Source organism: Mobula hypostoma, chromosome 4, assembly GCF_963921235.1.
Source record: "Mobula hypostoma chromosome 4, sMobHyp1.1, whole genome shotgun sequence".
In the NCBI taxonomy this organism is placed as follows: domain Eukaryota; kingdom Metazoa; phylum Chordata; class Chondrichthyes; order Myliobatiformes; family Myliobatidae; genus Mobula; species Mobula hypostoma.
The window spans coordinates 164,029,428-164,043,989 of record NC_086100.1 but is presented as its reverse complement, the minus strand read 5'-3'; the positions used below and the strand labels follow the sequence as shown (position 1 = coordinate 164,043,989).

The 14,562-nt window shown below is 42.9% G+C and overlaps 1 protein-coding gene across 3 annotated transcripts in view; it reads right to left on the bottom strand.

Moving 5' to 3' along the window:
- bmpr1ba (bone morphogenetic protein receptor, type IBa) overlaps positions 1 to 14,562 on the bottom strand; it is a 602,440-nt gene that overhangs the window by 422,333 nt on the left and 165,545 nt on the right. For all 3 annotated transcript variants that reach the window (XM_063046872.1, XM_063046868.1, XM_063046873.1), the window contains exon 2: positions 694 to 777. The gene's annotated coding sequence lies outside the window, so the exon portion shown is untranslated. The remainder of the gene's footprint in view (positions 1 to 693; positions 778 to 14,562) is intronic.

The window sequence follows — 14,562 nt, the reverse complement described above, 5'->3', positions numbered from 1 at the left end:
TGCAATACAGGGTAAAAAAAACTTTTGCATGGCATCCATGCAGATCACTTCATCATATCAGTATGCTGAGTTTGTACAAGGGAAAACCAAAACCAGAATGCAGAATAAAGTGCTGTTGTTGTTGAGTGTCACTGAGTCGTCGTCGACTCATAGCGACCCTATGGGTAGTGAAGTTGTCCTTGGGGTTTTCATGACAAAATATGGAGGTAGAATGCCAGGCCTTTCTTCCAGAATAAAGTATTTCACAGAAAAAAGTGCAGGCAGACAGGAAGGTGCAAGGTAATGATGAGTTAGATTATGACTCCAAGAGTCCCTCTTAATGTAAAAGGAGAACATGAAATCTTATAACAGTAGGACAGAAGATGTCCTTGCAACTAACGGTATGTGGCTTCAGACGTTTTATCTTCTGGCCAATAGGAGGGAAGTGAAATAAGAATTTCTAGTGTGGCTGAGGTCCTTGATTATGCTGGCTACTTTATAGAGGCAACAAGAAGTCTCAAGTCTATGGCAGGGAAGTTGGTTTTCATGATGTGCTGAGCTGTGTCCACAACTCTCCAGTTTACAAAATAACAGATTCAGGTATAGCAATGCAATGATCATATCCATGCCTCAAGGCAAGCATGAGAGAATTTATCATATTAAATTGCCAAAGTACTTCCAATAGCTTTCGGAGTTTCAAACAGTAGTTCTTACCTGCTGGCTCTTTCCCCCCTCTAGAATGGCAAAGTTGAGGTCAGTTTAGACAACGTGCCTGTGACTGTCCACTCACGGTGTGTTCTGCTCAAAAAAAAATGTGAGTATAAGTCAAATGCAAAAGTGTCAAATTACATTACTGAACACAACTACCTGTAACTGACTTTGCTTACAACCCAGCATTTTGCTTAAATCTGGAGACTTTGCCTGGAACCTGTGCCAGTGTAAAATTTACCCCCAGGCATTGCAAAGATCAGTGTGAGCAAACAGCCATTGTTCAGCAGTTGTGAAAGGTCAAACTATAAACATCATTTGCTCCATACTCAGGCTAAACCTCAAATATTTGTAGCATTGTTCCATGACAACAGGATCACAGTCAACTTGCTATGTAAAAAAATTCATGAAGCATAGCAGGCCTTAATAAACTGGCTGGTTACAAATAGCTAACAGCCCTGCTGTTGAACTTGAGATAACTCACACCATCTTGCTCAATTGAAAATGGCTTTTGCAAAGGCATTTATGTGGTACATGTCCTTCCTGGGAACTACAGAAATAAATTAACTTCTTTTACTTCATGATAAATTTGTAAGTCATAACGCCAGTATTTGTTACTGATCGCTCAATGACCTCCAGACTGCTCTAGTGGTAATTGAGTTACATATCAGTGACAATAAACCTGATTCCGATTTCCTGTGTGTGAAGAAGATGCCCTCCAGGTCCCATTAAATATTTCACCTCTCACCTATGCCTTTGAGTTCCCTTTCGCTGGGGAAGAAGGCTATCTATGCCCCCTCATGATTGTGTACAACTCTAAGGTCATCCTTCAGTGTTCTGCACTCCAAGAAATAAAGTCACAGTCTTCCCAATCTTCCCCTATAACTCGGGCCTTTGAATCCTGGCAACATATAGTCATTTTAAATTTTACAAAGCAAGATGCTACAACAGGAATAATGGCCAGGTAAGTAACTTTAACCATTAAATTGCACGATGAAGTCAGTTGGATTGTGCCTCGCTTAGACCCCGCGCTCATCCGGAGTCTACACCTGTCCTCAACTCAAGTTGCAGTGGGCACAATGGAAGGCAAGAACATGCTGACTTTTCACTGTAGACAAACAGCACACTACGGACACACACACTAGCCATTAATGCAATCCAGTCTATTAACATCACAGCTCTGGTCAACTCATTACTGGAAAGATGTGGAGATTCTGGAAAGAACACAGAAGATAGGACATGAGCTATAAGGAGGATTGGCAGGGGCTGAGTGGAGACCTGATAGATGTTTGTAGGATTAGGAGAGGCACAGATAGATAACAAGCATCTTTTTCCTAGAATTGATACATACATGTATTTAAGGTGAGAGCAGGTAAACTCAAAGGATATGTGCAGGGCAAGTTTTTTTTTTACACTAAGATTGGTGGGTGTTTGGAATGTGCTGCCTGAAATGGTGGGGAAGGCAATATGATAGAGGCATTAACGTGGCTCTTAGATAGGCTAATGAAAGAACAAATGGAGGGAGCAAAACTTAATCTGCTTGAAGAACACAGCGTCAGTGGGAGGAAATAAATTGTCTATGCTTCTGGTCGAAACCCTGCATCAGGACTGAGAATGGATAGGTGAAATGACCAGTAGAGAGAGACATATGGGAGAGGCAAGAAAGGACTCTAAGGTGATTGGTGGACTGAGGAGGAATGTAAAACAGACAGGTAGTGTCAGGTAGGGGAAGAGTAGGGGTGGAGTTAAGACACTATGGTAGCAGGAATTTAGCAGAATGTTTCTGGCCGAGACTGATAAAGTCCCAATGAACGGTCTCACAGACATCCCACCCTGCAAAAACTCATTTCAGGGAGGTAGCATCATCAATTTGCGGGAGACTCCCAGAACTTCGGGGAGAGGTGGGATGTCTGCAATAGAATAGTTCCTTAGCAGCTAGCCAGCTAGTTCAAATAATGTTTGCTATGCTAATGAACGAATGACACCTGTTAAACTCACCTCAACATGTCTTTTACAGTCTTAACCCACCATGGGCAATAGAAAAGTCACTGTTGCAAACAGTGCAGCGAGCAACACTGTCATTATTTTTTACCCCTATTAGGCAGGGGTACACTTTAGTGTCGTCTGGGGTGACGTACATTTTATATTTTCATTTTTTTGGAACACTCTGCCATGGCGCACTCTCTCTCTCTCTCTCTCTCTCTCTCTCTCACTCTCTCTCTCTCTCTCGCCCTCAAAAAAATCGATTTCCAGGATATTGTATATAATTTGCAGGCATCAGGGAGCCACTATCAATATGCAGGAGACTCCCAGAACTTCCGGGAGAGGTGGGAAGTCTGGTCTCAGCCCAAAACATCAACTGTTTATTTCACTCCATAGGTGCTGCCTGATCTGCTAAAATCCTGCAGTATTTGTGTATGCTGCTCAAGATTTACAGCACTGCGGAAACTCCTGCTTGAATGATCAATGGGGAGAGAGAGAGAGAGAGAGACAGAGAGACAGAGACAGAGAGAGAGAGAGAGAGAGAGAGAGAGAGAGACCGAGCGAGAGAGAGAGAGAGAGAGACAGAGACAGAGAGAGAGAGAGAGACAGAGAGACAGAGACAGAGAGAGAGAGAGAGAGAGAGAGAGATAAAAACAACAGATGGAGCAAGGTGGGGGGGAGGGGAGAGTGAAGTAGGGAGCTGCTGGAGGGAGATAGTCAGGAACACAAATCACTACCAGAGCTAGATTAGACTAAATAAAGGAGGTTAGAATGAGACCCATTAGAGTCGACGGGAAAGGTGAAGAACAGCTGGAACCGGATGGGTGTAGGGCAAAACCCGTGTGTGAAGTGGGTGGATGGAGACAGGAGGGGGTAGGTTGAAAAATGCTGCTCAACCCACTGAGTTCTTCCAGTAGGATTGTGTCTTACTCCAGATTCCAGCATCTGTAGTCCCTTGTGGCACCAGAGAATGGAGGGATATGGACATTGAGTAGACAGAAGGGATTAGTTTAGTGCGGCATTTAATTACTAGTTTAATTATTTTTTTCACAACATTATGGGCCAGAACACTTATTCCTGTGCTATACTGTTCCATGCTCTTTTTAACTCCTGGCTCAGATACTTCCATTGCGATGTAATATGCAATTTCCACACTCCTCGACAAAACACTGTGCCTACTGTTCAGCTCTATCATTGCAACACCAGGTAAAATGATCTAGTTGCAACACAACACTTTATAAGCCATGTCAACAATGCAGGAAGCGTGCTCTCCTGCTGCTCATTAAGATGATTTGTTTAACAGAAAACGCTCTCTTTATATTAGACTGCTAGATCATCTATCATGAAGACGGTAATGGTTATGACTGGAAACAGCAACAGATTTCACTCTGAGGACAAGGTGACAAAATATGATAGCACCTCAACTAACAGCTGTTTCAGTTCTCATTGAGGCACTGGAAATGCAACCAAAAAACGTGTAATTGCATACACAAGAAGAATACAAATGCTGGAATCTGAAGCAAAGAAAAAAAAAACAAGCTGCTGGAGGAACTCATTAGGTCCAGCAGCATCTGTGGAGGCACAGCGATGATTAAATTTCAGATCTGACGCAGAGTCTTAAACCAAAATGTCGACTTTCCCTCTTCCATCACAGTTGCTGTTTGATCCACTCAATCCCTCCAGGAGTTGTTTTTCTAAATATTTACCTGTATAACACCATTCATGTCCCTTTTAAGACAGTTGATTCTTCAACCAACCTACACAATTTATTGTTTTGAGGACTATTGCTCTGGGAGCCAGCAATGACTCATTTGGTGGAAATGCCCCTCCACACTGCAAGGAAATAGGAAATACAATAATATGAAATATTAAGAAAATAAGAAGTTTCACGGTCCTTGCCCACAACCGCCTCCCCACCTTCTGCAATTAGTTTTCTGCTCCAGATTCCAGCATCGACAATCTCTTGTTTGCAGCTTCATGGTCACCAACGTTAGCACTGGCTTTTTATTTCAGGTTTACTTTATGAATATAATTAAAACACGCAACTGTCTTTCATGCCGGGTGTTGGTGTTAGAGACAGATACACTAGGGATATTTAACAGACTCTTAAATAAGCACATGGATGAAAGAAAGTTGGAAGGCTATGTGAGAGGGAAGAGTTAGATTGGTCTTTAAGTAGGTTAAAAGGCCAGCAGAACACCATGACTGAAAGGCCTGTACTGCGTTCTCTGTTCGATGTACTACAATTAATTAAACTAATTAGGTGAGCAAACCATGCCTTGGCCTTGATTGCAATAGAATTGATTGGAAGAACAAAGGTGCCTTACTGAAAGAACCTCAATGCAATAAAAACAATGATCGACCTTAAATGAGATTTACAACTCAATTAAAACTCAACAGTTTTAAAACTTATTTAAGGTTGATGAGTTTTAAAGATTATTAGAGGTGGGCAAAAGGCCCTAAAAAAGGCACACTTCTCTTTAACCTGCCCAGAATGGCAGGAGGATTGGTAAATTGGTTTACTATTGTCACACATACCAGGTTACAGCGTAAAGCCTGTTTTGCATACTATTCATAAAGATCGATTCGTTACATCAGTGCATTGAGATAGTACAACGTAAAACAATGACAGAATGCAGAATGAAGAGTTACAGTTACAAAGTAAGTGCAGGTAGACAATAAGGTGCAAGATCATAAGGCAGTACAGTAGATTGTCAGATCAAGAGTCTATTTTATTGTACTAGGGAACTGTTCAATAATGTAACTGTGGGTAGAAGGTCTCCTTGAGCATGGTATCTCTAGGATTTTTTAACTTCTGCCTGTTGGGAGGGAGGAAGAAGAGAGAATGACTGAGTGGGTGAGTCCTTGAAATGCTAGCAGTGAGCAGTATAGACAGAGTCTCTGGAGGCTAGGCTGGTTTCTGTGATGTGCTTACCTGTGTGCACACCTCTCTGCAGGTTCATGTGGTCACGGACAGAGCGGCTGCCACGACAAGCTGTGATGCATCGGACAGGATGGATTCTACGTTGCATTGTGAGGTGGTGGTGAGGGTCAAAGAAAACACGCACATTTATTTAGCCTCCTGAGAAAGTAGAGGCAGTGGTGCAGTTTCTTGGTCATTGCATCCATGCGGGTTGGGCCAGGACAGGCTATTGCTGATGTTGACTCCTAGGAACTTCATGCTCTCAACCCTCTTGACCTCAACATCATGGATGTAGCCAAGAGCATGTGCACCCTCCTTATTCCTGAAGTCAATGACCAGCCGTTTTGTTGACTTTGTGGAAAAGATTGTCATGATGCCCTGTCACTAGACTCTCTATCTCAGAATCAAAATCAGAATCAAGTATAACATCATCGGCATATATCGTGAAATTTGTTGTTTTGCAGCACCAGTACATTGCAATACATAATAATAAAAAGACGTATAACTTACAATAAGAAATATATATACATATCAAACTAAATAAGTAGTGTGAAAAGAAAGCAAAAAAAAAGACAGAAGTATTGAGGTAGTGTTCATGGGTTCATTGTCCATTCAAAAATCTGATGGCAGAGGGGAAGATGCTGTTCCTGAAATGTTAAGTTTGAGTCTTCAGGTTCCTGCACCTCCTCCGTGATGGTAGCAATGAGAAGAGGGCATGTCCTGGCTGATGGGGTCCCTAATGATAGACGCCGCTTTGTTGAGACATCACTTTTTGAAGGTGCCCTGGATGCTGGGGAGGCTGGAGCCCATGATGGAGCTGGCTGTGTTAACAACTTTCTGCAGCTTTTTCTAATCCTGCACAGTAGCCCATCATACCAGAGGGTGATGCAACAAGAACATTCTCACAGTACATCTGTAGAAATGTGTGAGAGAGTCTTTGGTGACATACCAAGTCTCCTTAAATTTCTAATGAAGTATAGCCACTGTCGTGCCTTCTTTGTAATTGCATCAACATCTTGCATCCAGGATAGACCTTCAGATATGTTGACACCCAGAAACTTGAAACTACTTACACTTTCCAATGTTGATCCCTCAATGAGGACTAGTGTGTGTTCCCTTCCTGAAGTCCACAATCAATTCCTTGGTCTTACTAACGTTGAGTGCAAAGTTGTTGCACACTATTCAACCGGCTGATATACTGTATCTCGTTCCTGTATGCCTCCTTGTCTCCATCTGAAATTCTGCCAACAACTGTTGTGTCATTGGCAAAGTTATAGATGATACTTGAGCTGTGCCTAGCCATAGTGTCACGAGCGTAGTGAGGGTACAGCAATGAGCTAAGCGTATATCCTTGAATTGTACCAGTGTTGATTGTGAGCAAAGAGGAGTTGTTATTTCTGATCAACGCAGACTGGTCTCCCAATGAGGAAGTAAAGGATCCATTTGCAGCGGGAGGTACAAAGGCCCCCAGCTTTCGGAACTTCAAAGTTCATCCACGGCTTTTGGTTCAAATTTGCCCAGGTTGTTCTTGAAGGCACCCATTCATCCATACAGGCCTTGATTAAGTCAGTGACAACCTTGGCGCATTCATTCAGACTCAAAGATGAATCTTTGAATATCGTCCAGTCTGCTGACTTAAAGCAGTCCTCTAAGCACTCATCTGCCTCCTTTGACCATATCTTCTTGGTTGGTCCTCACCCCTGGTTGCTACAGAATTTAGTCTCTGCCTATATGCCAGGAGTAGAAGTACAGCCAGGTGATCAGACTTTCCAAAGTGTGGGCGTGGGATGGCACAGTATTCATTCTTGATAGTGGTCCATTGTGTGGGCTCATTGTTATTTGAGATACAGCCACTACTGGGACCTCGGTTACAAACTTGTTGATGTAGTTAAAACAGAATCTGACCAGGTAATCATGAGGATATAGAGGAGGAGAGTAGGAGGCTGTGGGCTGTGTCTGAGGATATTTAGGAATGCAGACTGTTCTCACTTTTTTCCCAGCTAAATTAACAAACAGTGGAATCTATGCTGCCCTTGCATTGTTAGCATGATGGCATCTTTGTGATTCATTATCACCATTTCAATCCTTGCTGTCACCCTGGTAATACATTAGAGTAGGCTGCACAATGCCTAATTCACAGTGAGGGTTCTTAATAGAGTACAGATCAAATGAATTTTTACAGAGGCTCCATTGTGACCAATCACTATATAGAGCATAGAACTGAACAACACAGGAACAGGCCATTTAGCCCACAATGTTGAGCCAAGTTACTTAAACGAGTAATTCAATGACTAAACAAACCAATCCTTTCCGCCTACAGTGTCCATATCCTTCTATCCTCTGCATATTCTTGCACTAATCTGAAAGCTTCATAAATGCCTATTGTATCTGCCTCCAGGCACTCACCAACCTCATTGTAATAAAAACTTGCCCTGCACATCCCTTTTGAACTTTCTCTCCTCATCTTGAAAGCATAGTCTCTAGTATGAGATACTTCTACCTTGGGATAAAGATGCCGGCCTGAAACGTCGACTGTACTTTTTCACACAGATGCTGCCTGGCCTGCTGTGTTCCTCCAGCATTTTGTGTTTGTTGCTTGAATTTCCAGCATCTGCAGATTTTCTTTTGTTTGTGATTGAAAGGGCCGTCCTTTAATTCTGAGGCTGTGCCATGAGGTCTTAGACTCACCTGCTGATGGAAATATCTTCTCCACATCACCTTATCCAATAAGAGGCAATCTTATTAAAATGTGTGATATTTTCAGGGGTTTAACATGGTGGATACTAAGAATAATAACCAGGGAGACAGGCTTCCAGAGATAAGGAAGTATTTTTTTTCTCTCTAAGAGTACTGAATCTTTGGATGTCTCTACCCTAACAAACTGTGGAGTCACTGAAAATGGTCATGGTGGAGATGGGAAAATTTTTATTCCATGGTAGAATTAAAATGTGTATGAGTAATGGGTGGAAAATATAATGAAGGGAAAAGTCAGCAAAATCCTTGTTAAATGATGAATTTGGCTTGAAGGGTTGAATGTCTGTCACTGCTACCAATTTTACATTCATTGGCCACATTATTAGGTACCTCCTGTAGCTAATAAAGTGGTCACTGAGTGTATATTCATGGTCTTCTGCTGCTCTAGCCCATCCACTTCAAGATTCTACTTACTGTGCATTCAGAGATGCCTCTCTGCACACCACTTTCCTAATGTATAATTATTTGAGTTACTGTTGCCTTCCTGTCAGTTTGAACCAGTCTGGCCATTCCTCTGATCTCTGAGAAAAGCGTTTTTGCCAACAGAACTGCCGCTCACCGTATATTTATGGTTTGTCGCACCACTCTCTATAAACTCTAGAGACCGTTACGCACAAAAATCCCAGGAGATCACCAATTTCTGAAATAATCAGATTACCCTGTCTGGCTGCAACAATCATTCCGTGGTTAAAGTCACTTAGATCACAATAAAGTTGATTCTACCACTAAACACAATTTACCTCCCCTCCACTCTCCATTTTCCACAGCGATTGCTCTCTCCGTAATTCCCTTGTCCATTCATCCCTCCCCACCAAACTCCCCTCTACCAATTACCCCTGCAAACAGCAGAAGTGCTACACCTGCCCAATCACCTCCTTCCTCACCTTCATTCAGGGCTCCAAACAGTCCTTCCAAGTGAGGCAATACTTCACCTGCGAATCCGTTGGGGTTGCCTACTGTATCTGGTGCTCCTGATGCAACCTCCTCTACATTGGTGAGACCGGTACAGATTGGAGACTGCTTTGTTGAGCACCTCCAGCTGCAAAAAGATGAGGTCACTCTCAACTTGAAGGAGCAACACCTCATATTCTGCCTAGGTAGCCTCCAACTTGATAGTATGAACATCAATTTCTTCAACTTCTGGTCATTTTCTTCCCCTCCCCCTTTCAATACCTCACTCTGCAAACCCCCCCCCCCATCTCTCCTCACCTGCTTATCACCTCCCCCTGGTGCCGCTCCTCCTTCCTTTTCTTCTATGGTCCATTCTCCAATCAGAGTCCTTCTTCACTGGCCTTTTATTTTTTCCAGCTATCACCTTCCAGCTCCTTACTCTCTCCTCCCCCACCCACCTGGCTTCACGTCTGGAGGACGTGAAGCACCTTCTACCTTGTCCCCCTCCTCCTCACCCCACCTTCCTTTCCTGTCCTGAAGAAGGATCTCAGCCTGAAACGTCAACTGTTCATTCATTTCCATAGATGCTGTCTGACCCACCAAGTTTCTCCAGCATTTTGTGTGTGTTGCACTCAGATGAAAATTCCTCCCTATTCTGATGTTTGGTCTGAATAACTGAACCTCTTGACCATGTCTGCATGCTTTTATGCATTGAGTTGCTGCCACATGATTGGCTGATTAGATATTTGCATTAATAAGCAGGTGTAACAGGTGTACCTAAAAATGTGGCCACTGAGTCTATGTCGACAACATGCATCACTGCAGTATGAGTAAGGAGTTGCAAGATTACACTCTCTGTGCCTCAGCCACCTGCTGTGTGGAGCTGTTAAGCATTTACCCTTTCAAGTATACCAGTCCCAGATTCCTGATTGTGAACCACGATTCCTTCAGACAAATCAACTTCTGTTTACTTCATCTTTCCTTCCAACACAGAAAGGAAGCCATGAAAATGAAATGCAAAAGACTGAAGATCTAAAAAGTAAAATAAAAGAAAATGCTGGAAAAACTCAGGCAATGTCTGTGGAAGAGACATAGTCAATCCTTTAGGTCTGGTGCATGGTTCTAGACTTGAAACATTTGCTGTATGTCTTCACATAGAAATAGATCATTTCAGCCCACCAAGTCTATATATTCCCAAAGAGCAATATCTCCACTAAATTTACCTGTAACCTGTTTTCTCCACATTACCATCAATTCTCCCTTGATTCTACAACTCAACTACATACTTCAGCAAATTACCACATGCAATTAACCTACCATGTCTTTGGGATTTCAGAAGAGACTGAGAAATTGGGAGAAAACCTGCAGCAGGAGAATCTGAAAACTGTACAGACTGCGTCCGAGGGCAGGACTGAACCAGGATCCCAGAGTAGCACTTCTAATAGCTGCACCATTTTGGTATCCCAGCTACCGATGATATTATTGTGTCACTAGAGCTTGCAAAATATGATGCTGGTAGTGAGCAACAGAGAAGACATTATTTATTCAAACGATATGTTAGCATGCCAGTGTAAAGTGTTGAGATATAATCGCTCTGTCAAAGTTGCTTAAGCATCAATTTTATTTATATACAGCAGCATATTTTCCATCTCATTTTTGATAACACACTTTCCTGCTGTCTGAAAAATGCTGGGGTTTGTTGGAAAGTGGGCCAGTAGAGCATGAGTAGGATGGGTGGGGCACTCTCTCTTTAATTTATAGTAATGTTTGTCTTTGCACTGTACTGCTGCCCCAAAAGAACACATTTCAAGGCATTTAAGTTAGTGATAATAAATAATAGCAGCGAGAGAGGCTGATCCAATAGGGACATTTAGACGGGCACATGAATGTAAGAAAAATATTGGGTTATGGGCTGTATAGGGAGGAAGGATTAGATTGATTGTGGAGTCATTTAAATGGGTCAGCACCACATTGTGGTCCAAAGGGCCCTAAAAGTGCTGTAATAAATCTGAGTCTGGTTTTTAGTCAATGACGGTATATTGGTCCATGTCGACAAAGATTCAACTAAGCTCATCCCATTTGCACGCATCATTTTAAATCTTTGCTATGAATGTGTTTCTCCAGGTATCTTTTAGATGTTGTTAATACGCTCACTCCACTACTTCTTCGTGCTCCTCATTCCATATACAGATCACTCTCTGGGTGAAAAAGTTGCCCTGCAAGTTTCTATTAAATTTCTCCCTGGGGAAAAAAACAATGCATTCACCTTTGGCCCTCAAGATTTAATACTCTGCTTCCCCATCTAAACTCTGTGCAGCCTAGCCTCATATTTGAACCCATTCATTAGTCTTATGAAACCCTTTAAGGCCCAACTATTCCCTCTGAGGGGTGGTCCTTAAAGATGAATATTACATTTTAAAAAGTGACTAACCATTCTTTCCAGGGCTAGACTTTCAATAAAATGGAGCAAATAACAAAATGCCTGAGGAACTCCATGGACCATACGACAGCTGTGGAGGGAATGGAGGTATTGTGTTGAAATCCTTCATCTTGTCTGAAGAGTGATTTAGGGGAGATAGCCAGCATAAAGCGGTGAGGGAGAGGGTTGGAGCAAGAGCTGGCAGGCAATAAGCAGATGGGTGGATCCAGGTGAGGAGGGGTGATAGGCATATGGCTGAAGGAAGAGTGGAAATCGTAACAGAAGGTGAAAGGTGGTGATGGAGGCAGCAAAGAGCTGCGGAGGGTAGAATCAGATAGAAAAGGAAGGTGAATTGATTCCATTTTCTTCTACAGGCGTCACCTGACACACTGGTAGTTTGGTTTTTGCTCCAGATTCCAGCATCTGCAATGTCTTGTGTCTCCCTTTTTCAAGAGGACACCCTGTTGTAATCGTGCATTAGGATCCTCTCTGGGATTCCTACCTGGCATGGAGGTCCCTGGCAAACAATGTAGGACAGGCCACACTAGGGTCTGATTCCAGGGGAAATTAAGGAGGCTTTTGAAGGATAACTGCTTCATTGCCACCTCTTGGGCTCTGATAACTAAGACTTCACTCTGCATTATTGCAACTGCCTGTGCATGAATGCTTCCTGCTGCTCGAGGATCTGGTATATCTAGTCCAACGGAAGTGCGGGAGATGGAGTGCCGCTGAGCTCTATGCTTCAAACTCTCATCAACTTCGGGCTGGAAGTCAAGCAGTCTGTCAGCGTTCCATTAAGCCTAGCTGACTGAGGCAGCCTGTTGTTAAGCTGGACTTATCATTGCTACACCACATGTCGGTGTGACCTCAAGCATTCCCATACTATAAAGAGGCTATAGCAGAATGAATGTGCCAAATAGCACAGAACAAAATGCAAACTGACCCTTGCACAGGTACATGAAATGGATACACTGAAATCAATGATAGATGGGCTTTGATAGACTGAAGAGCAACAGGCATCCAAATCTTATTTTGGTGCATATCCTGACTCGTCAATCTTCAAGCAGTCGTGCCAGGGCTTCTCTTCCTGTGAAAAACCACAAATAAAACCATCCAACATTTGTGCTGAACACTCACTCGATCAAAATGCCCACGATACTGGCTCGACCATGGCTCTCTCAACCATGCTTTGCAATATCATATTACATCATGTAGCTCTGCTGCCCTGCCGTTGCCAATATACAGAATGCAGCCCTGCTATTAGTTTATTCAGCTGTTCAGAAATGAATGTTTAGTATTTGCAGTGACACTGTTCTACAGTATTTTTCCAATGCTCACAATCTTCCCAGCCAGGCTGGGAGGAAGAAAGACAGCCGGCCAATCGACGGCATTCCTACTATATTAATTGGATGAGGCTACTTGCTCTTTTATTGTCAAATTAATTTTACATTGCAAACCGTATAAACTATACTATTGAAGGGAGAGTCCAGAGTTCCCTTTGCAGCCAATTAGCACATATTGATCACTTTATTTCATCCCAGTGTTCAGTGATAGGGCATTGATTTTAATTATTTGCATCTGGTGGGGTCTCTGTGCTTGGCTTAGAAAGGAAATGCATGAATTTAAACATTATTGTTGAATGTTTGAAATGGACAATGGTGAACTTTAAGGATAGGATCCAAAGGTTAATTTTATTATCAAAGTATGCACACACAATACAACTCTGATATTTGTCTACTCCAGATAGCCATTGAATACTGAAAGACCATGGATGTTGATGAAAGAAAAGACATCAACTTCCCCACCCAAAGGCACGAAAAGGAATAAAACAAAACTCACAAACCCCAAAATACCCCACTTGCCCACAGCAAAAAACAGCCACAGTAACAATCAGCAACCCTCTACACAAAACAATCCAACACTCATTTAGAGAAAAGAACAGCGACAGCAGCACCAAACCCCTCTCCTCTTACACACAAAAACAGATTATCAGATCACCCAACCGCCAATCATCCTCAAGAAAACACCGAAGACCTGAAGGAAACCAGAACAGTCCAATAATGGCATAAATCTCAGAATACGGGAAATGCCTTTTCGCTACATATGTGGAGAGCAGCCGCATGAAGTCAGTCCTTCTGTGAGGAGTGACTGCCAACCCAGGTCTGAATGCCGCCAACCCCAACCCGGGTCCAAACTCTGCCGATCCGGCTGCTGACCGTCTCATGCCGAGCTGTCACTGACCTCATCTGCATTCAACAAGATGCTTCAATCTTCCTCACCGCTTCAAGATGGAGTCATTCATGACCCCGCGCCTCGTCTCTGGTCATTTCCATAAGTCAGCTTGTGTCCTTGGACCTTCTTGGCACCCCCCCCCCCCCCCAGTCTCTGATCTCCACAAGGCAGCTCTCCATGCACAGCACAGCGCTGGATCCTTTGATCGATATTCAAACTGTATGTCACAGGATTCCAGTTTCCGTGACACAAACAAGGCAAGCTGAAGGCGTAGAAAGAGTGAAATAATTGGAAAGTTTTGCTATCTGGAAGATGTTGTCCGAGGAATTGCTGTTCGCTGGGACCACCTTGACAGAAAAAAATGTGATGGTTCAAGACAACTGCATTTCCACACCAATTCCATTCTTTCTATTAACCACTCCCTCAGAGACTCCATGTCTATCTGGCACTCAATCCTAGTTTCCAATGTTCATTTCCCTCAATAATCTCAGTATGCCTTGTGCTCGTCACCTTAATTTGTCATCCAATCTGTGACCTACATTCCAGTACTCCTTGATGACCCATTTCAGCTCCATACCGTCTGCAAATCCCTCCCTGTTCTACTCCTCTCCAGCAGTATCTGTTAATCCATTTCCTCTCTCACACCTCAAAATAACATAACAGCACCATTTAA